A 19,626-nucleotide genomic window follows, 5' to 3' on the forward strand; every position below is an offset into this window, starting at 1 on the left:
CTGGCCCCCCTCCCTTTACTCCATCCTTCACCAACCCTTCCAGCTCCTTGAGTTCCATTTCTTCCAGCCTCCACCCCAACTCCCTCCATCTGCATCTCCACCCCAGCCCTGCCTCCCAGCCCCGCCTCTTAGCCCCCGGCCCCAAACCTTCCCTTCCCTGGTTCTTCCCTCCCCAAACTGCCTGGTCTGCTTATTTCTAGGCCAGGGGTGAAGCAGGAGCCATTCTGCTGGGCACTCTGCAAACACAGAACAAGGACAGTCCCAGCCCCACACATCTGGCCCTTGAAGAACAAACCCAGAGGCAGAGGGACCTGGATAGACGGGATGGTGAGGGGCAATTTCCCTCAGCAGCTTGGGCCGTCCTGGCAGAATGGTGTCTCAGTCTCCTAGGAGATCACGGTAGTGGGAACCAACTGTCCATGTTGTGCTAGACAAGGGCGATAGGAAGCCGCTCTGGGATGCCCCACTAAGCCTGGCGGGCTGGGGGCGGGGCTTTGGGTGCTGTCAGCACGCTGGGCTGCACAGCCACAGTGTACTCCAGGGATCTGGTGGCCAAGTAGTGTAGTGGCTGCACTCCCAGTCCCCTGCCCTGAGCCTCCAAACACCCCCCACCACCTACCCCTGACTCCTGCACCACAATCCCTGCACTGCGCCCCCCCCCCCTCACTCCTGGACTCCCTGCCCTGAGCTCCCCACACCCATACACTCCCCAGCTCCCTGTCCTGAGCTCCACCATACCCCTGCCCTGAGCTCCCCATCCTCCCACACTCCCCACCCCCTGCCCTGAGCTCCCCCACATCCTCACACTCCTCATCCCCCGCCCTGAGCTCCCCATACTCCCACATTCCCCATCCCACTGCTCTGAGCTCCCCCACATCTACAGACTTCCCACCCCCCTGCCCTGAGCTCCCCCACATCCTCACACTCCATCCCCCTAACCTGAGCTCCCCACACCCACACACCCCAGCCCTGAGCTCCCTGGATTCCACACATTCAAATTTCTCACAGGTAATTTCCTGTCATTCAGTTTGGACACAGGCCGGCTAACCTTGTGAGGAGGGCTTTAAACTAGGTTCGACGGGGACAGGTGAGCAAAGCCCACAGGCAAGTGCTGAATGTGCGGGACTGAGAGATGGGTTGGAAATGGGGGGGATTACGGCCTATAATGGGAAGGAGCAAGGAGGGTCAGGGCACAACAGGGAGGCAAGATCAAATCAGTATCTTAGATGCCTATATACAAATCCAAGAAGTATGGGTAATAAGCAGGAAGAACTGGAATTGCTAACCAATAAATACAACTTTGATATCATTGGTATTACAGAAACCTGGTGGGATGGGACGCACGATTGGAATGTTGGTATGGAAGGGTACGGCTTGCTCAGGAAGGACAGACAGGGAAAAAAGGGAGGAGGGGTTGCCTTGTATATTAAAAATGTACACACTTGGACTGAAGTGGAGATGAACGTAGGAGATAGCTGTGTAGACAGTCTCTGGGTTAAGCTAAAAGGGGTAAAAAACGAGGGTGATATCATGCTAGGAGTCTACTACAGGCCACCTAGCCAGGTGGAAGAGGTGGATGAGGCCTTTTTTAAACAATTAACAAAACTAGCCAAAGCCCAAGATTTGGTGGTGATGGGGGACTTCAACTATCCAGACATATGTTGGGAAACTAACACAGCGGGGCGCAGGCTATCCAAGAAGTTTCTGGACTGCATTGGAGACAACTTTCTGTTTCAGAAGGTTGAAAAAGCTACCAGAGGAGAAGCTGTTCTGGATTTGGTTTTAAGAAATAGGGAGGAACTAGTTGAGAACTTGAAAGTGGAAGACAGTATAGGGGACAGTGATCATGAAATAATAGAGTTCATGATCTTAAGGAAAGGTAGAAGGGAGACCAGCACAATTGAGCTAATGGATTTCAGGAAGGCAGATTTTGATAAGTTCAGAGAACTTGTAGGTAAGGTCCCATGGGAAGCAAGACTGAAGGGAAAAACAACTGAGGAGAGTTGGAAGTATTTCAAAGGGACGTTGTTAAGGGCCCAAAAGCAAACAATTCCGCTGTGTAGGAAAGATAGAAAATATGGCAAAAGACCAGCTTGGCTTAACAAGGAGATCTTGCATGATCTCAAAATAAAAAAGGAGTCGTATAAAAAATGGAAACTAGGACAACTAACAAAGGATGAATATAGGCAAGCAACACGGGAATGCAGGGGCAAGATTAGAAAGGCAAAGGCACAAAATGAGATCAAACTAGCTACAGGCATAAAGGGAAACAAGAAGACCTTTTATAAATACATTAAAAGCAAGAGGAAGACCAAGGACAGGGTAGGCCCACTGCTTAGTGAGGAGGGAGAAGCAGTAACAGGAAACTTGGAAATGTCAGAGATGCTCAATGACTTCTTTGTTTCGGTCTTCACCGAGAAGTCTGGAGGTGTGCCTAACGTAGTGAATACAAGCAGAGAGAGGGTAAGTTTAGAAGATAGGATACACAAAGAACAAGTTAAAAATCACTTAGGAAAGTTAGATGTCAGCAAGTCACCAGCTCCTGATGAAATGCATCCCAGGATACTCAAGGAGCTGATAGAGGAGCTATCTGAGCCTTTAGCTATGATTTTTGAAAAATCATGGCAGACAGGGGAGATTCCAGAAGACTGGAAAAGGGCAAATATTGTGCACATCTATAAAAAGGGGAATAAGAACAACCCAGGAAACTACAGACCGGTCAGTTTAACGTCTGTCCCAGGGAAGATAATGGAGCAGGTAATTAAGGAAATCATATGCAAACACTTGGAAGGTAATAAAGTGATAGGGAATAGCCAGCATGGGTTTGTGAAGAACAAGTCATGCCAAACTAATCTGATAGCTTTCTTTGATAGGATAACGAGCCTTGTGGATAAGGGAGAAGCGGTGGATGTCATATACCTAGACTTTAGTAAGGCATTTGATACGGTCTCGCATGATATTCTTATTGATAAACTAGGCAAATATAACTTAGATAGGGCCACGATAAGGTGGGTGCATAATTGGTTGGATAACCGTAGTCAGAGAGTTGTTGTTAACGGTTCTAAATCCTGCTGGAAAGGGATAACAAGTGGAGTTCCTCAAGGGTCTGTTTTGGGACCCGTACTGTTCAATATCTTCATCAATGATGTAGATATTGGGATAGAGAGTACGCTTATTAAGTTTGCAGATGATACCAAACTGGGTGGGGTTGCAACTTCTTTGGAGGAGAGGGACATAATTCAAAATGACCTTAGCAAGTTAGGGAAATGGTCAGAGGTAAACAGGATGAGGTTTAATAAAGAGAAATGCAAAGTGCTCCACTTAGGAAGGAACAATCAGTTCCATACATACAAGATGGGATGCGACTGTCTAGGAAGGAGCATGGTGGAAAGAGATCTAGGGGTCATAGTGGACCACAAGTTGAATATGAGTCAACAGTGTGATGCTGTTGCAAAAAAAGCAAATATGATTCTAGGTTGTATCAACAGGTGTGTTGTAAGCAAAACTCGTGAAATTGTGGTACCGCCCCAGGGTCAGGAGCATGTCAGGTCTCTTCAGACATGCATGTGCCTATTGGGCCACGGCCCCTGGGTGTCACGCAGCTGGAGCGTGGCATGGCATGTGCTTGCACGTGCACAGGTGTCTGTGTGATCCGTGGGAGGCATGGCCCACGTGCGCGGTCCCTGGTCTCCCTCCCGCCTCCTCCCCCAAACTACTTAATTAGAACTACTTCCCCGGTACGGTCTCCCTGGATGACCCTGCCGACTCCAGTGCTGGAACTCCTTGTGGTGGCCCCTCCGGTGTGCCCAGGTCAGGGCCCTCCAGTCCCGGCTCGCTGCCTCCCGGGCTGGCACGGACCGCCCCGCCCCCCAAGAGTCGGTCGAGGGCAGGGAAGTAGGGGCAGGTGGCAGCCCCTGCTGCGGCGCCGCCCCTGGTGGCCATGGCGTACGCCTGCCGCAGCTGTTTTACTTTCAGGTGCTCCCACGGCAGAAGATGCAAAAGGCCCTGGAAGGAAAGCCCTCCTGCTTTTTTACCACGGGAGGATGTGGGCTACCAACCGAAGCTCTGAGCCAAGGACTGAAGGACCCGTCCAAGCCGTGGCCGTACTCCCGAGACTTGACCGAAGCCAGCTCTCTCTTCCATGACTGCTGCAAGCCTCAACCGAGACCGTGGCGAGTGCTCCCACAATTCCCTCTCCCCCTTTCCATTGAGGATTCTGAAGGACCGTCAGCTGGTGATTTTTGGCTCTGACTGTAAGGGATGAATTGAGCCGGGAACGTAGCTGGTCCTCTTGGGCTGGGCAGAAGCTTTTGATGGGATGAGATGGGTTTTGGTCAGCCGGCGTGTGCCTAAAGAGCGTGGGTGGTGGCGATGCGGGAGAAGCGGCGCGTCGGAGGGAATTGCTCGCGTGTCCTGTTGTTGAGCAGTATGGCGAAGGCAGAAGTTCTCTTTGTGAGGGGTTTGGCGTGCCTGGGAGTAGTAGAGCAAGGCCAGTGTTGATGCTGTGGCAGCTCTTTGTCTAGGCGTTTTGTCTAGGCCTGAATGAAGGCTCTGGGTAGCGTGGTCCAGAAGTGCTTTGTTCCACGAGCGTCTGGAGAGCCTCCCTGGCGCGCTCCCTGAGCGGGTCCCGGCGGCCCTTGTGGGTGGGAAAAGGGCAGGAGGAAGCCCTGTTGCCTGAGGACAGAAGAGGAGGCCTCCGTGCCTCCCACACAGGAAGCGGGGGGCTGCCGAGAGCTTCCCCGCAGGCGGCATCCTGGCCTGGCCTTTAGCTACTTGCAGCCTGGAGTGAAGGCGCGGAGTCAAAAGAGGCCGGCCCACACGTAGCAGAGGATGGTTTCGATCCATCGACCTCTGGGTTATGGGCCCAGCACGCTTCCGCTGCGCCACTCTGCTCCCTTTGGGCTAGACTGCCCGCAATCCACTCTAGCACCTGGGCTGCACTGGCACGGCCAGGCAGAGGAGCAGGCTGCTAGGCAGCGTTTCGGAAAGCCCTTCGAGGTCTCTGTGGCGCAATGGGTCAGCGCGTTCGGCTGTTAACCGAAAGGATGGTGGTTCGAGCCCACCCAGGGACGCGGCTACGCTCGGCCTCCTGGCGCTTGCTAGCGGGCTCCCTTTTGCCACCTCCAAGCCATCCCTCTCGGCCTCGGTGAGGTCACCTTGTGGCCGGCAAGGTTCAGGGGCCGTGCCGTGCCACAGGAGCCCGTCTCCCAGCAACCGCGCCGGGGCCTCGGCCTCAGGGCTTAAGCCCGGAGCCCAAGCGCGAAAGCTCCAGCCGGGCAGGTGTCGTTCCCCTCCCGCCTCTACGCCAGCTGAGAGGGAGAAACGCACGAGCCGCGCGGGTTCTTAGCCGCCTCCCTCCTGCGGGCCTGTTTGCTGCGCAGACCTCTGGGCCTGTCTCATGCCTCCCCTGGGAAGCGTGGCCGCGCGAACTGAGCCCCAGTCGCAGCTCCCGAGGTTTCCTGTGCAGCCTTGGACTTGCATGGCTGCCATGGTTTCTCTTTGGAAGGGACTCGGTCCCGCTTGGACAGGCGACTCGCCCGTGTGACTCCAAACGCCATCTTGTGGCTGTCTTTTTCCCCCACAGCCAGAACACCAGGATTCGCCTCCCACGGCAGAAGATGCAAAAGGCCCTGGAAGGAAAGCCCTCCTGCTTTTTTACCTCGGGAGGATGTGGGCTACCAACCGAAGCTCTGAGCCAAGGACTGAAGGACCCGTCCAAGCCGTGGCCGTACTCCCGAGACTTGACCGAAGCCAGCTCTCTCTTCCATGACTGCTGCAAGCCTCAACCGAGACCGTGGCGAGTGCTGCCCGTGCTCCCACAATTCCCTCTCCCCCTTTCCATTGAGGATTCTGAAGGACCGTCAGCTGGTGATTTTTGGCTCTGACTGTAAGGGATGAATTGAGCCGGGAACGTAGCTGGTCCTCTTGGGCTGGGCAGAAGCTTTTGATGGGATGAGTTGGGTTTTGGTCAGCCGGCGTGTGCCTAAAGAGCGTGGGTGGTGGCGATGCGGGAGAAGCGGCGCGTCGGAGGGAATTGCTCGCGTGTCCTGTTGTTGAGCAGTATGGCGAAGGCAGAAGTTCTCTTTGTGAGGGGTTTGGCGTGCCTGGGAGTAGTAGAGCAAGGCCAGTGTTGATGCTGTGGCAGCTCTTTGTCTAGGCGTTTTGTCTAGGCCTGAATGAAGGCTCTGGGTAGCGTGGTCCAGAAGTGCTTTGTTCCACGAGCGTCTGGAGAGCCTCCCTGGCGCGCTCCCTGAGCGGGTCCCGGCGGCCCTTGTGGGTGGGAAAAGGGCAGGAGGAAGCCCTGTTGCCTGAGGACAGAAGAGGAGGCCTCCGTGCCTCCCACACAGGAAGCGGGGGGCTGCCGAGAGCTTCCCCGCAGGCGGCATCCTGGCCTGGCCTTTAGCTACTTGCAGCCTGGAGTGAAGGCGCGGAGTCAAAAGAGGCCGGCCCACACGTAGCAGAGGATGGTTTTGATCCATCGACCTCTGGGTTATGGGCCCAGCACGCTTCCGCTGCGCCACTCTGCTCCCTTTGGGCTAGACTGCCCGCAATCCACTCTAGCACCTGGGCTGCACTGGCACGGCCAGGCAGAGGAGCAGGCTGCTAGGCAGCGTTTCGGAAAGCCCTTCGAGGTCTCTGTGGCGCAATGGGTCAGCGCGTTCGGCTGTTAACCGAAAGGATGGTGGTTCAAGCCCACCCAGGGACGCGGCTACGCTCGGCCTCCTGGCGCTTGCTAGCGGGCTCCCTTTTGCCACCTCCAAGCCATCCCTCTCGGCCTCGGTGAGGTCACCTTGTGGCCGGCAAGGTTCAGGGGCCGTGCCGTGCCACAGGAGCCCGTCTCCCAGCAACCGCGCCGGGGCCTCGGCCTCGGGGCTTAAGCCTGGAGCCCAAGCGCGAAAGCTCCAGCCGGGCAGGTGTCGTTCCCCTCCCGCCTCTACGCCAGCTGAGAGGGAGAAACGCACGAGCCGCGCGGGTTCTTAGCCGCCTCCCTCCTGCGGGCCTGTTTGCTGCGCAGACCTCTGGGCCTGTCTCATGCCTCCCCTGGGAAGCGTGGCCGCGCGAACTGAGCCCCAGTCGCAGCTCCTGAGGTTTCCTGTGCAGCCTTGGACTTGCATGGCTGCCATGGTTTCTCTTTGGAAGGGACTCGGTCCCGCTTGGACAGGCGACTCGCCCGTGTGACTCCAAACGCCATCTTGTGGCTGTCTTTTTCCCCCACAGCCAGAACACCAGGATTCGCCTCCCACGGCAGAAGATGCAAAAGGCCCTGGAAGGAAAGCCCTCCTGCTTTTTTACCTCGGGAGGATGTGGGCTACCAACCGAAGCTCTGAGCCAAGGACTGAAGGACCCGTCCAAGCCGTGGCCGTACTCCCGAGACTTGACCGAAGCCAGCTCTCTCTTCCATGACTGCTGCAAGCCTCAACCGAGAACGTGGCGAGTGCTCCCACAATTCCCTCTCCCCCTTTCCATTGAGGATTCTGAAGGACCGTCAGCTGGTGATTTTTGGCTCTGACTGTAAGGGATGAATTGAGCCGGGAACGTAGCTGGTCCTCTTGGGCTGGGCAGAAGCTTTTGATGGGATGAGATGGGTTTTGGTCAGCCGGCGTGTGCCTAAAGAGCGTGGGTGGTGGCGATGCGGGAGAAGCGGCGCGTCGGAGGGAATTGCTCGCGTGTCCTGTTGTTGAGCAGTATGGCGAAGGCAGAAGTTCTCTTTGTGAGGGGTTTGGCGTGCCTGGGAGTAGTAGAGCAAGGCCAGTGTTGATGCTGTGGCAGCTCTTTGTCTAGGCGTTTTGTCTAGGCCTGAATGAAGGCTCTGGGTAGCGTGGTCCAGAAGTGCTTTGTTCCACGAGCGTCTGGAGAGCCTCCCTGGCGCGCTCCCTGAGCGGGTCCCGGCGGCCCTTGTGGGTGGGAAAAGGGCAGGAGGAAGCCCTGTTGCCTGAGGACAGAAGAGGAGGCCTCCGTGCCTCCCACACAGGAAGCGGGGGGCTGCCGAGAGCTTCCCCGCAGGCGGCATCCTGGCCTGGCCTTTAGCTACTTGCAGCCTGGAGTGAAGGCGCGGAGTCAAAAGAGGCCGGCCCACACGTAGCAGAGGATGGTTTCGATCCATCGACCTCTGGGTTATGGGCCCAGCACGCTTCCGCTGCGCCACTCTGCTCCCTTTGGGCTAGATTGCCCGCAATCCACTCTAGCACCTGGGCTGCACTGGCACGGCCAGGCAGAGGAGCAGGCTGCTAGGCAGCGTTTCGGAAAGCCCTTCGAGGTCTCTGTGGCGCAATGGGTCAGCGTGTTCGGTTGTTAACCGAAAGGATGGTGGTTCGAGCCCACCCGGGGACGTGGCTACGCTCGGCCTCCTGGCGCTTGCTAGCGGGCTCCCTTTTGCCACCTCCAAGCCATCCCTCTCGGCCTCGGTGAGGTCACCTTGTGGCCGGCAAGGTTCAGGGGCCGTGCCGTGCCACAGGAGCCCGTCTCCCAGCAACCGCGCCGGGGCCTCGGCCTCGGGGCTTAAGCCCGGAGCCCAAGCACGAAAGCTCCAGCCGGGCAGGTGTCGTTCCCCTCCCGCCTCTACGCCAGCTGAGAGGGAGAAACGCACGAGCCGCGCGGGTTCTTAGCCGCCTCCCTCCTGCGGGCCTGTTTGCTGCGCAGACCTCTGGGCCTGTCTCATGCCTCCCCTGGGAAGCGTGGCCGCGCGAACTGAGCCCCAGTCGCAGCTCCCGAGGTTTCCTGTGCAGCCTTGGACTTGCATGGCTGCCATGGTTTCTCTTTGGAAGGGACTCGGTCCCGCTTGGACAGGCGACTCGCCCGTGTGACTCCAAACGCCATCTTGTGGCTGTCTTTTTCCCCCACAGCCAGAACACCAGGATTCGCCTCCCACGGCAGAAGATGCAAAAGGCCCTGGAAGGAAAGCCCTCCTGCTTTTTTACCTCGGGAGGATGTGGGCTACCAACCGAAGCTCTGAGCCAAGGACTGAAGGACCCGTCCAAGCCGTGGCCGTACTCCCGAGACTTGACCGAAGCCAGCTCTCTCTTCCATGACTGCTGCAAGCCTCAACCGAGAACGTGGCGAGTGCTCCCACAATTCCCTCTCCCCCTTTCCATTGAGGATTCTGAAGGACCGTCAGCTGGTGATTTTTGGCTCTGACTGTAAGGGATGAATTGAGCCGGGAACGTAGCTGGTCCTCTTGGGCTGGGCAGAAGCTTTTGATGGGATGAGATGGGTTTTGGTCAGCCGGCGTGTGCCTAAAGAGCGTGGGTGGTGGCGATGCGGGAGAAGCGGCGCGTCGGAGGGAATTGCTCGCGTGTCCTGTTGTTGAGCAGTATGGCGAAGGCAGAAGTTCTCTTTGTGAGGGGTTTGGCGTGCCTGGGAGTAGTAGAGCAAGGCCAGTGTTGATGCTGTGGCAGCTCTTTGTCTAGGCGTTTTGTCTAGGCCTGAATGAAGGCTCTGGGTAGCGTGGTCCAGAAGTGCTTTGTTCCACGAGCGTCTGGAGAGCCTCCCTGGCGCGCTCCCTGAGCGGGTCCCGGCGGCCCTTGTGGGTGGGAAAAGGGCAGGAGGAAGCCCTGTTGCCTGAGGACAGAAGAGGAGGCCTCCGTGCCTCCCACACAGGAAGCGGGGGGCTGCCGAGAGCTTCCCCGCAGGCGGCATCCTGGCCTGGCCTTTAGCTACTTGCAGCCTGGAGTGAAGGCGCGGAGTCAAAAGAGGCCGGCCCACACGTAGCAGAGGATGGTTTCGATCCATCGACCTCTGGGTTATGGGCCCAGCACGCTTCCGCTGCGCCACTCTGCTCCCTTTGGGCTAGACTGCCCGCAATCCACTCTAGCACCTGGGCTGCACTGGCACGGCCAGGCAGAGGAGCAGGCTGCTAGGCAGCGTTTCGGAAAGCCCTTTGAGGTCTCTGTGGCGCAATGGGTCAGCGCGTTCGGCTGTTAACCGAAAGGATGGTGGTTCGAGCCCACCCGGGGACGTGGCTACGCTCGGCCTCCTGGCGCTTGCTAGCGGGCTCCCTTTTGCCACCTCCAAGCCATCCCTCTCGGCCTCGGTGAGGTCACCTTGTGGCCGGCAAGGTTCAGGGGCCGTGCCGTGCCACGGGAGCCCGTCTCCCAGCAACCGCGCCGGGGCCTCGGCCTCGGGGCTTAAGCCCGGAGCCCAAGCGCGAAAGCTCCAGCCGGGCAGGTGTCGTTCCCCTCCCGCCTCTACGCCAGCTGAGAGGGAGAAACGCACGAGCCGCGCGGGTTCTTAGCCGCCTCCCTCCTGCGGGCCTGTTTGCTGCGCAGACCTCTGGGCCTGTCTCATGCCTCCCCTGGGAAGCGTGGCCGCGCGAACTGAGCCCCAGTCGCAGCTCCCGAGGTTTCCTGTGCAGCCTTGGACTTGCATGGCTGCCATGGTTTCTCTTTGGAAGGGACTCGGTCCCGCTTGGACAGGCGACTCGCCCGTGTGACTCCAAACGCCATCTTGTGGCTGTCTTTTTCCCCCACAGCCAGAACACCAGGATTCGCCTCCCACGGCAGAAGATGCAAAAGGCCCTGGAAGGAAAGCCCTCCTGCTTTTTGACCTCGGGAGGATGTGGGCTACCAACCGAAGCTCTGAGCCAAGGACTGAAGGACCCGTCCAAGCCGTGGCCGTACTCCCGAGACTTGACCGAAGCCAGCTCTCTCTTCCATGACTGCTGCAAGCCTCAACCGAGACCGTGGCGAGTGCTGCCCGTGCTCCCACAATTCCCTCTCCCCCTTTCCATTGAGGATTCTGAAGGACCGTCAGCTGGTGATTTTTGGCTCTGACTGTAAGGGATGAATTGAGCCGGGAACGTAGCTGGTCCTCTTGGGCTGGGCAGAAGCTTTTGATGGGATGAGATGGGTTTTGGTCAGCCGGCGTGTGCCTAAAGAGCGTGGGTGGTGGCGATGCGGGAGAAGCGGCGCGTCGGAGGGAATTGCTCGCGTGTCCTGTTGTTGAGCAGTATGGCGAAGGCAGAAGTTCTCTTTGTGAGGGGTTTGGCGTGCCTGGGAGTAGTAGAGCAAGGCCAGTGTTGATGCTGTGGCAGCTCTTTGTCTAGGCGTTTTGTCTAGGCCTGAATGAAGGCTCTGGGTAGCGTGGTCCAGAAGTGCTTTGTTCCACGAGCGTCTGGAGAGCCTCCCTGGCGCGCTCCCTGAGCGGGTCCCGGCGGCCCTTGTGGGTGGGAAAAGGGCAGGAGGAAGCCCTGTTGCCTGAGGACAGAAGAGGAGGCCTCCGTGCCTCCCACACAGGAAGCGGGGGGCTGCCGAGAGCTTCCCCGCAGGCGGCATCCTGGCCTGGCCTTTAGCTACTTGCAGCCTGGAGTGAAGGCGCGGAGTCAAAAGAGGCCGGCCCACACGTAGCAGAGGATGGTTTCGATCCATCGACCTCTGGGTTATGGGCCCAGCACGCTTCCGCTGCGCCACTCTGCTCCCTTTGGGCTAGACTGCCCGCAATCCACTCTAGCACCTGGGCTGCACTGGCACGGCCAGGCAGAGGAGCAGGCTGCTAGGCAGCGTTTCGGAAAGCCCTTCGAGGTCTCTGTGGCGCAATGGGTCAGCGCGTTCGGCTGTTAACCGAAAGGATGGTGGTTCGAGCCCACCCGGGGACGTGGCTACGCTCGGCCTCCTGGCGCTTGCTAGCGGGCTCCCTTTTGCCACCTCCAAGCCATCCCTCTCGGCCTCGGTGAGGTCACCTTGTGGCCGGCAAGGTTCAGGGGCCGTGCCGTGCCACGGGAGCCCGTCTCCCAGCAACCGCGCCGGGGCCTCGGCCTCGGGGCTTAAGCCCCGAGCCCAAGCGCGAAAGCTCCAGCCGGGCAGGTGTCGTTCCCCTCCCGCCTCTACGCCAGCTGAGAGGGAGAAACGCACGAGCCGCGCGGGTTCTTAGCCGCCTCCCTCCTGCGGGCCTGTTTGCTGCGCAGACCTCTGGGCCTGTCTCATGCCTCCCCTGGGAAGCGTGGCCGCGCGAACTGAGCCCCAGTCGCAGCTCCTGAGGTTTCCTGTGCAGCCTTGGACTTGCATGGCTGCCATGGTTTCTCTTTGGAAGGGACTCGGTCCCGCTTGGACAGGCGACTCGCCCGTGTGACTCCAAACGCCATCTTGTGGCTGTCTTTTTCCCCCACAGCCAGAACACCAGGATTCGCCTGCTCCTGGGTGGCCTGTGTCCCTTTCGGGCCATGGCGGCCGCTATGCGCCCGTAGACGGCCACGTTCCTCCTCCTAGTACAGAGATCATGGACGCTGGGGCCCTGCCCCCAAACCTCAATGAGGTCCATGACCTCCACACTAGACCAGGAGGGTGCACGCCATCTACGGCCCCTGGCTGGCCCCTGGGTGCTGGGGGACTGGGCAGGGTGACGGCTCGCTGACACTGGCTGCCTGGCTCATCCTGCAGCCCCTGGTTCGGGGCAGAGACTGCTGGCAGGGCTGGCTCTGGCAAGTGCCGTCTGGCCAGAGTCTACCCCTTTAAGGGCCCCAGGGCTGGGGAGAGGAGAGGAGTTTTCCTGGTTTGGCCCAGAGCAGCCACCAGGGGAACCTGGGGAGTGCTGGCCTCCAGCTACTTCGAATTAAGTGGCTACACAGCCCTTAATTCCAACTACTGATTTCGAATTTGGCGTTACTCCTGGTAGAATGAAGTTTACCTAGTTCGAATTAAGTCCAAACTAGCGGTTTGTATGTGTAGCACCTATGAAAGTTACTTCCAACTAACGGCTGTTAGTTCGAATTAACTTTGTAGTGTAGACATACCCATAGTTCCTATACAACTAGCAGCTAATGGGTAGTCTCCAGTAGTTTAAATCTTGGGGCATTTGGAAAAGGAGGGGGAGCTACATGTGTGCGGGGTGTATTGTTGCCCTCTGCTGGATGGACTGTAAATGCTTTATGTATGTATCATATGCCCTATAGTGCTAACAGTTAATGGAGATTCTCCTCTAGCTCACACCTGGCATTTTCTAAAGTAATATATGTGTGTGTATGTGCGAGAAAGAGCAAGAGCCTGGGGGCTCCCTCATGTCTCCTCCCCATCCTGATCTGCTTGGCTTAAGTGCAGGAAAGAAGAAGTAGTGAGCTTTGTGTATTTGACATCAGGTGGAAGCAGGGGAATGGAGGACTGGTGGGAACAAGAGCACTTGGCTTCTTTTCCTGCAGACCGAGAGGGGTGGGGACTGGGTTGAGCTATATAAATCAGATGCCGCTCCATGCCTCAGTTTCCCCCTTCATACAATGCCGATGACACAGAGAATGTTTGTAAAGTGCCTTGTTGTTAGCCCATGGGGCAGAGGGGGAAACTCGGTCTCAGAAGCAGACTGGGGGGAGGTAAAAGCCTACCTAGGCAGCGCTGGTTCCACTACGTCACGCTGCCAGACCGGTCTGAGTGGGTCCCTCTCTTGGCTGCTCCTCCCCCCAGGAGGAGTGGGTTCCTCTCCATCGGCTGCAGGAACCAGCATTTCAAGGTCTTTGCCAATGGGCAGCCGTTCTGCAATTCAGCTCTGCCGCGGCTTCCAGCAGATCGATACACTGGAGATCGATGGTGCCGTGGTCGGGTCCTGTGCCCAGTTGTGAGCCCGACCGGTGCCGCTGCCCAGACGGAGATGAGTGGCACACACACGACACCCCCCTACGGCCGCCCTCGCAGACCCAATAAACCTCTCCCTTTCGCAGAACGACTCTGCTCCTGCGTGGTTCTGGGGCTACTTGTGTGTGTGTCCTAGACCCCCTTTCTGCTCAGCGCAGATAGAGACTCCTCTGCAGGTAGAGCTGAGTGCGACGCCTGCACTGGGATGGCGTATTGGGATAATGTACTGACAGCTCCTCTGCGCCACCCCTCCTCTTCCCGCCGCTGCAACATCAAATTAACCTTCCTGGTCTGCCCCCGTCCTCCCTCCGGTACCAGGAGACCCCACGCATGATGGGAGGGGCTGCAAACTGGGGAGCAGGCTACTGCAGGGCTGAGGGCAGCAAACCAGCCCCCAGAGCCCTGCAGGGCCTGGCCACGGGGAAGGGGAACTGATGTGAGCAGCATTTAGAGCTGGGGTGGGGGGCTGTGGGGAGGAGGACAACGGAGCCACGAGCAGGACAGGGGGTGAGCCAGCACCAGTAAGTCTCAGGGGGTATGTCTACACTACCCCGCTAGTTCGAACTAAAATCGGGCTCCATGCTCAGCTGTGAGTCCGAGTCCCATAGACCAAAGCGCCCCAGGGCAGTGGTGGATTCTCCACATGTCAATGGGTCTAGTGCAGGCCAGAGGCCTTGCTGGGATGCGCTAGGGCAAAGCCCAGGGCTGGGGCCGGACGGGAGCCCGTAAGAGGCAGCGGGGCGAGTGGGAGGCTCTAACTCTTGCTCCTGGCCAGGAAGTCCAGTGCTGGGTGACACCAAGGCCACGTCTGCACTGCAGGCATTTTGCTCAAGAACAACTGTTCTTGTGCAAAAACTTGTGGCGCGTCTACACTGCACGTGAATTCTTGTGCAAGTAAATTTGCAGTAAAGCATCAGAAAAGAGGGCTTCTTGCACAGGAGTTATTCCTCTCCCCACGAGGAATAAGCCCCTTTTGTGCAAGAGCTGTTGTGCAAGAAGGCAGCGTGGACGGGCACCAGGGGCTTCTTGAGCAAGACACTTTTATGGCTAAAATGGTCATCAGAGCTTTCTTGCACGAGAAAGCGTTCACAATGCCATGGACACTCTTGTGCAAAAGCACATGGCAGGGTGGAGGTGCTCTTGCACGAGACCTTTTGCGCAAGAACTCCGGTGTGAAACAGTTCTTGTGCAAGGAGCCTGCAGTGTAGGGCAGGGAGCAGCCTATGGGGCTACTGGAGCTGCTGGCTGCAGGATGCCCAGTCAGGGAGTGGGGGGGACCCCTAGGAATGGCTCCAACTTCCCAGAGGGGTGGCCAGAGGCAGGACATTTGCCTGGCAGGGTGAGGTGGGGGGGCAGTGACCTCACAGGGGCTTTGGGCAGCCCTCAGCAGATCAGGCAAAGGGCAGGTGGGGAGGTGGTGACCTCACAGAGGAACCCACATCTCAGGCTGAGAAAAGGGGGGGGCGGGCCCAGGGGACTTTGGAGACCCCCGGTTGCTTTAGCTCTGGTGCGTCTCCTGCTCACAGTTGCTTTGTCCTCTGTGAGTTCCACATCCGGACAGCGTTTTGCAGAAGGTAAGAGCCCCCAGGGGTTTGGATCCCGCCCGGGGCCGGCTGGGTTCCAGGCAGGCCCAGCCCTCGGTCAAGGGCCAGAAGTGCCTGTGCAAGACCGAGCCGATAAGCAAGGGGCCATTTGGGGGCTGGGGGCAGTCGCTCTGGGGAGCTGGAACCCCTGGATTTCGCTCTGCAGGCTGCGCCCCAAGCTCCCCTTTGCTCCCCTCATTTGCAGCATGGCCAAACACATCAGGCTGTGGTTCCGGAAAGCCCTGAAGATGGCCCCAGGGCCGGTGGGAAGCAGCTCCTCCGTCCCCGCGGGCGGGGAAGCTGAATCCCACCAGCTCGGGGCGACTCGCCCACCGGCCAGGCCCCTCCGGACCTGGCTCCAGAGGCGGCTGGGAAGGCGGGACCCAGCCCAGCGGGGCAGCCGGGTAGGGTGGCTCTGGGGCCTCCTCTGTGGAGAGAAACACCTGCCCCAGGAGCCCAGCCCCCATTACCACCAGGGGGCATCGCCCTGCCCGGCCCCCGGGGACCTGCCAGTCTCCGGGAGCCCCCAGCCTCTCCGCACCAGCCCCTGCAGCTGTGGGTCCAGCTCAGTGAGCAGCAGCGCCTGGGCCTCCAGCTGCAGCCGGGCCACCTCCTGCAGCCGCTCAGACCCAGGTGAGGGGCCGTGAACATGCTGGGCCCAGGGGCTCACCCAGTACACGGGGGGGCAGCCCCAGTGTCTGCCCCGCAGCCAGGGCAATGGATGGGGGCGGGAGCTGCTGCTTGGCTCTCTTGTTCCTGGCGGGGGCTCTGCTGAGGGCGTTGGCAGATGTGAGGGTGGAAGGGGGATGGGTCCCTGCGAGGGGCGTGTGGGGCCCAAGCTGCCCTGGGTCCCTGACATGGGGGCGCGTGACCCCTGCTGGCCGCTGGAGTCACCCTGGTCCCTTCCCTCCCGCACAGAGCCCCCCTGCGCCTCGGCGGAGCTCTGCCAGGAGCGGATGGACTCCCGGGTGGAGGAAGGGGCCATCTATGATATTGAAGAGCAGCTCCACACCCGGGACACGGTAGGAACCTTCTCCACACGGGGGGGACCCGAGATTGTCCGGCCCCTTCCCAGCACGTCCCCCCCTCCGGGAGGGGCTTGTCCCTGGGGATCCCCCTGGGGCCCCTTCTCCTGCATGACCTGGGCCCCCCAAGCTGAGGTCTCTTGTCATGCACCAGCTGGGCCCCCACAAGCCTGAGGAAGCAGTTGGGGGGGGAGTGTGGGTGCTTGGACAACCGGCAGCTCCCACCTCCACTCCTGGGAGGCCTGAGCCCTGCAGCTGTCCGTGGGGGGCAGGCAGGCCCCAGGCTCACAGACTCTCTCTGGGGTGCAGAGCCCAGCCGCCCTGCAGCGGTTCCTCCTGGCCGTCCCCCCCGCCTGCCTCGCCGCCCTCCAAAGGGGCGAGGACACCCTGGCGCCGCGCTGCTGCAAGGACACCATGATGGCCAGGATCGTGGTGAGCGAGTCGCGGCGGCCGGGAGGAGGGGAGGGGATACGTGGGGTGGACAGGGGTCTGCCTGGGCCATGGCGGCGGGTGGGGGTGCTGGAAATGGGATGGGTGGGGCCAGGAGTGCTGGAGGGGGAGGGGGAGGTGGACATGGGGAGGGTGGGTGGGGATGCTGGAGGAGGGAGGGACACAGAAATGGGGCAGGTCTGGGGTGCTGGACAGGGAGGGGGATTCGGAACAGGGAGGGGTCTCCCCGGGCCATGGGGGGGGGGAGCTGGAAGGTTAGCAGAGCGGGCTGCTGAGGATGCGCCTGGGGAGCAGGGATGAGGAGGTTCAGAGGCTGGTCACCAGGGCAGTGAGGGGCAGGAGACGGCCTGGGGACAAGGATTGAGCTGGTCCCGGTTTGGGAGGGGGGTGCTGGGAGGGGCCCTGTGCCGGGCAGGGGGGCTACAGGCCAGCGGGAGGCAGTGGGGTTGGATCCTGCTGGGTGGGGGCGCTGGCCGTGTGAGCGTCTCTTGGGGGCCCCAGCCTCACACGCCCCTTTGTCTCCTTGGGTCTCACAGGAGATCATGGAGGACTCCCCCACCCCACTGGTCTTGGCCGACTGCCTCAACGCCGCCTGCAGCCTCAGGTACCGACCCCCCCCCGCCGACTCCCCCCCAGAGCAGATCCCCTGACCAGGGAGTGGGAAAGTCTCTGTCTCCTGGGCTATGTCTAGACTGCAAGCCTCTTTCGAAAGAGAGCACCCAGTGAGTCTGGATGCTCTCTTTCGAAGAAGCCCTAGTTCCATTCAAGAACGCCTTCGTTCGAAAGAAGCACTTTCCAAAGAAGGCGTTCTTCCTCGTGAAATGAGGTTTACCGCCGTGGAAAGAAAAGCCGCGTTCTTTCGATTTAATTTCGAAAGAACGCGACTGCAGTCTAGACGCAGGTGATGTTTTTTCGGAAAAAGGCTACTTTTCCCGAAAAACCCCCTGAGTCTGGACACAGCCCTGCTGCTGAATGAACAGTCTCTGCCCCTCTCTCCTGCCAGCACCTTGCAGCCTCCCCTACAGGCCCAGCTCCTGAGCCCCCTGCTGAGGGCGGCCGTGGGACAGACTGTGTCTGGGGACTGGCAGCAGGAGCCCATCCACACACAGGTACGTCCCTCCGGGCCCTGCTCCCGGGCTGGGCTGGAGCTCCAGAGAGGAGTGGGGGTGGGGGCAGAGGGAGAGAAGAAGCTGCAGGTTTGGATCCTTCCCTCCAGGTTTCCCGTTGCTCTCCCTGGGGGCCCGTCCCTTCCATGCCCAGCCTGGGCTCCTCCCTGCTCTGCGAGGCGGCTCAGACCCTGCTCAAGGCTGCATCCCGGAGCCAGCGGGTGGCCTGGATTCCCCAACCCCCCTCTGACCCAGGGCTCCCCCTTGTCTTGCAGCAGTTCATCCGGGCCCTTCCCGTCGACCTCCAGGCCCTACTGGCAAGCCTCCTCGCCGAGTCCCCAGACACCGCCAGGCTGCAGCTGATCATGGAGGTGAGCCCCGTGGGGGGGACGGGGCCATTGTCCCTGCTTCCTCGGGGGGCCGAGAGAGGAGCTGTGTCAGTGGCTGGGGGGGGGGGGGCACAGTCTGAGAGGAGCCCCAGGCTCTGCCCAGAACCGGCGCCTCCCTACGGGTCCTGACCTGCCTCTTTCCCCCCCAGCACCTGAGCCCGTGGCTGGAGTCCCGCCTGCCCCAGGAGCGAGCCAGGGCCCTTGGCAGCACCACGGCCCTGCTGGGAGTCGCCACCACCCTCCCGGGGTTTGAGGTAAGTGACCTCGGAGCCGGGGGGTCTGGGGCTGCAGGGCGCGGGGCTGGGAGCGTCCCCGGGAGGCAGAGCTGGGAATGGGCCGGGAATGGGCCGCGTTCTCCTTTCCCCGGGGAGGGGCGACCCTGGGCCTTTCCGGGGGGCACCTGGGCCCCAGACTGGGGAGTGGCCGTCAGTGGATCCCCTTGTTCCACCCCCGGAGTGACCCTTCAGTCGGGGCCATTGCTCAGGGTTGTCTCCTCGCAAGGCCGGCCCCGCCCCGCCCCGCCCCGCCCCGGGAGGTGTCTCTGTCCGTCCCCGAGCTCAGAACCGCCTCGGCGGCCGTTAGCATGGGACGTGCAGCCCCAGGATGCTGAGGGACCCCCCCTCTTCTCTCCCCTCAGAACTCCGCCGACTGGCCGAGGATGGGTCACCACGTGGCCCAGCTGGGCCTTTTTATTTCGGACCCATCCGAAGACGTCAGCCGGCTGGCCCGGAAGGGGGTGCACAGCCTGTACCGACTCCTCCTGCACCACAGGGGTAAGGAACCCAGCCGGGACCTGGGCCCCAGGGACACCCTGAGGGTGCCGGCGGCGGGGGGAGGGGACCCAGCCCTTTTCCCCCAGACTGGCCCAAGGGGGGATGCGTCCCTCTGTGTTCCCCTTCTGCCCCCTGTGCCCCTCCATTTGCCCAGGGATGCCTGCAGGGACCCGTGGGAGGGGAAGGGCTCAGACCTGCCAGCAGAATCACCCTGGTTTGTCTCTTGCAGGCCTCAACATCCACCAGGCAGAGGACCTGTGGTGCAGGCACTACTATAAGGAGAGATGGGTCCTGGCGCACAGCAACACCGTGCGGGTGGGAGAGGTAAGGACGCGCTGCCAGGGCAGGGCAGGGCTCGGGGGTGGGGCTGGCTGGGGCCCTCGTGCGGGTAGGACGCGGGGTGGGAGCGGGGAGTCGCTGATCGAATGGTCGATGCATTTTCCCTCGACTATTCGAGCCGTGGACAGGGCGGCGCTGCCCCTTTGTGACGCTGTCCCGGCGTTTCAAAGGGGCGGCGCTTCCTAGGGGCAGCGCCGCACCTTGCCCCGGATCTCCCGTAGGAGGGGAAGCAGGGCGGGGGGGGCAACACTTTTTGATGGAGGTCGCTCCAAGATGTTGGCCAGTGGCCTAGGGCTGCTCTGTTGTGCGGAGGGGGTGAGGTCTGGGAGGGTCTTGGGGGCAGGAGGAAGGTGTGACCTGGGGCAGGGGTTAGGGTGCAGGGTGAGGAGAGCGTCTGGGTGCAGGGTC

At 60.3% G+C, this 19,626-nt stretch overlaps 1 long non-coding RNA gene and 5 other non-coding genes across 6 annotated transcripts; all 6 read left to right on the forward strand.

Moving 5' to 3' along the window:
- Positions 1-4,998: 4,998 nt before the first annotated feature.
- On the forward strand, positions 4,999-5,072 carry TRNAN-GUU (transfer RNA asparagine (anticodon GUU)). Its single transcript has one exon. It is a non-coding gene; the product is annotated as a tRNA-Asn (tRNA).
- A 1,560-nt stretch (positions 5,073-6,632) lies between these two features.
- Positions 6,633-6,706, forward strand: TRNAN-GUU (transfer RNA asparagine (anticodon GUU)). Its single transcript has one exon. It is a non-coding gene; the product is annotated as a tRNA-Asn (tRNA).
- A 1,551-nt stretch (positions 6,707-8,257) lies between these two features.
- TRNAN-GUU (transfer RNA asparagine (anticodon GUU)) lies at positions 8,258-8,331 on the forward strand. The gene has a single exon. It is a non-coding gene; the product is annotated as a tRNA-Asn (tRNA).
- A 1,551-nt stretch (positions 8,332-9,882) lies between these two features.
- TRNAN-GUU (transfer RNA asparagine (anticodon GUU)) lies at positions 9,883-9,956 on the forward strand. Its single transcript has one exon. It is a non-coding gene; the product is annotated as a tRNA-Asn (tRNA).
- Positions 9,957-11,516: 1,560 nt separating this feature from the next.
- Positions 11,517-11,590, forward strand: TRNAN-GUU (transfer RNA asparagine (anticodon GUU)). The gene has a single exon. It is a non-coding gene; the product is annotated as a tRNA-Asn (tRNA).
- Positions 11,591-16,469: 4,879 nt separating this feature from the next.
- LOC149521581 (uncharacterized) lies at positions 16,470-17,720 on the forward strand. Its single transcript, XR_016347895.1, has 3 exons — positions 16,470-16,593; positions 17,148-17,215; positions 17,615-17,720. It is a non-coding gene; the product is annotated as an uncharacterized LOC149521581 (long non-coding RNA).
- Positions 17,721-19,626: the final 1,906 nt, after the last annotated feature.

This window comes from Pelodiscus sinensis, chromosome 26 (genome assembly GCF_052426305.1).
Source record: "Pelodiscus sinensis isolate ZL-2025 chromosome 26, ASM5242630v1, whole genome shotgun sequence".
Lineage (NCBI taxonomy): Eukaryota > Metazoa > Chordata > Testudines > Trionychidae > Pelodiscus > Pelodiscus sinensis.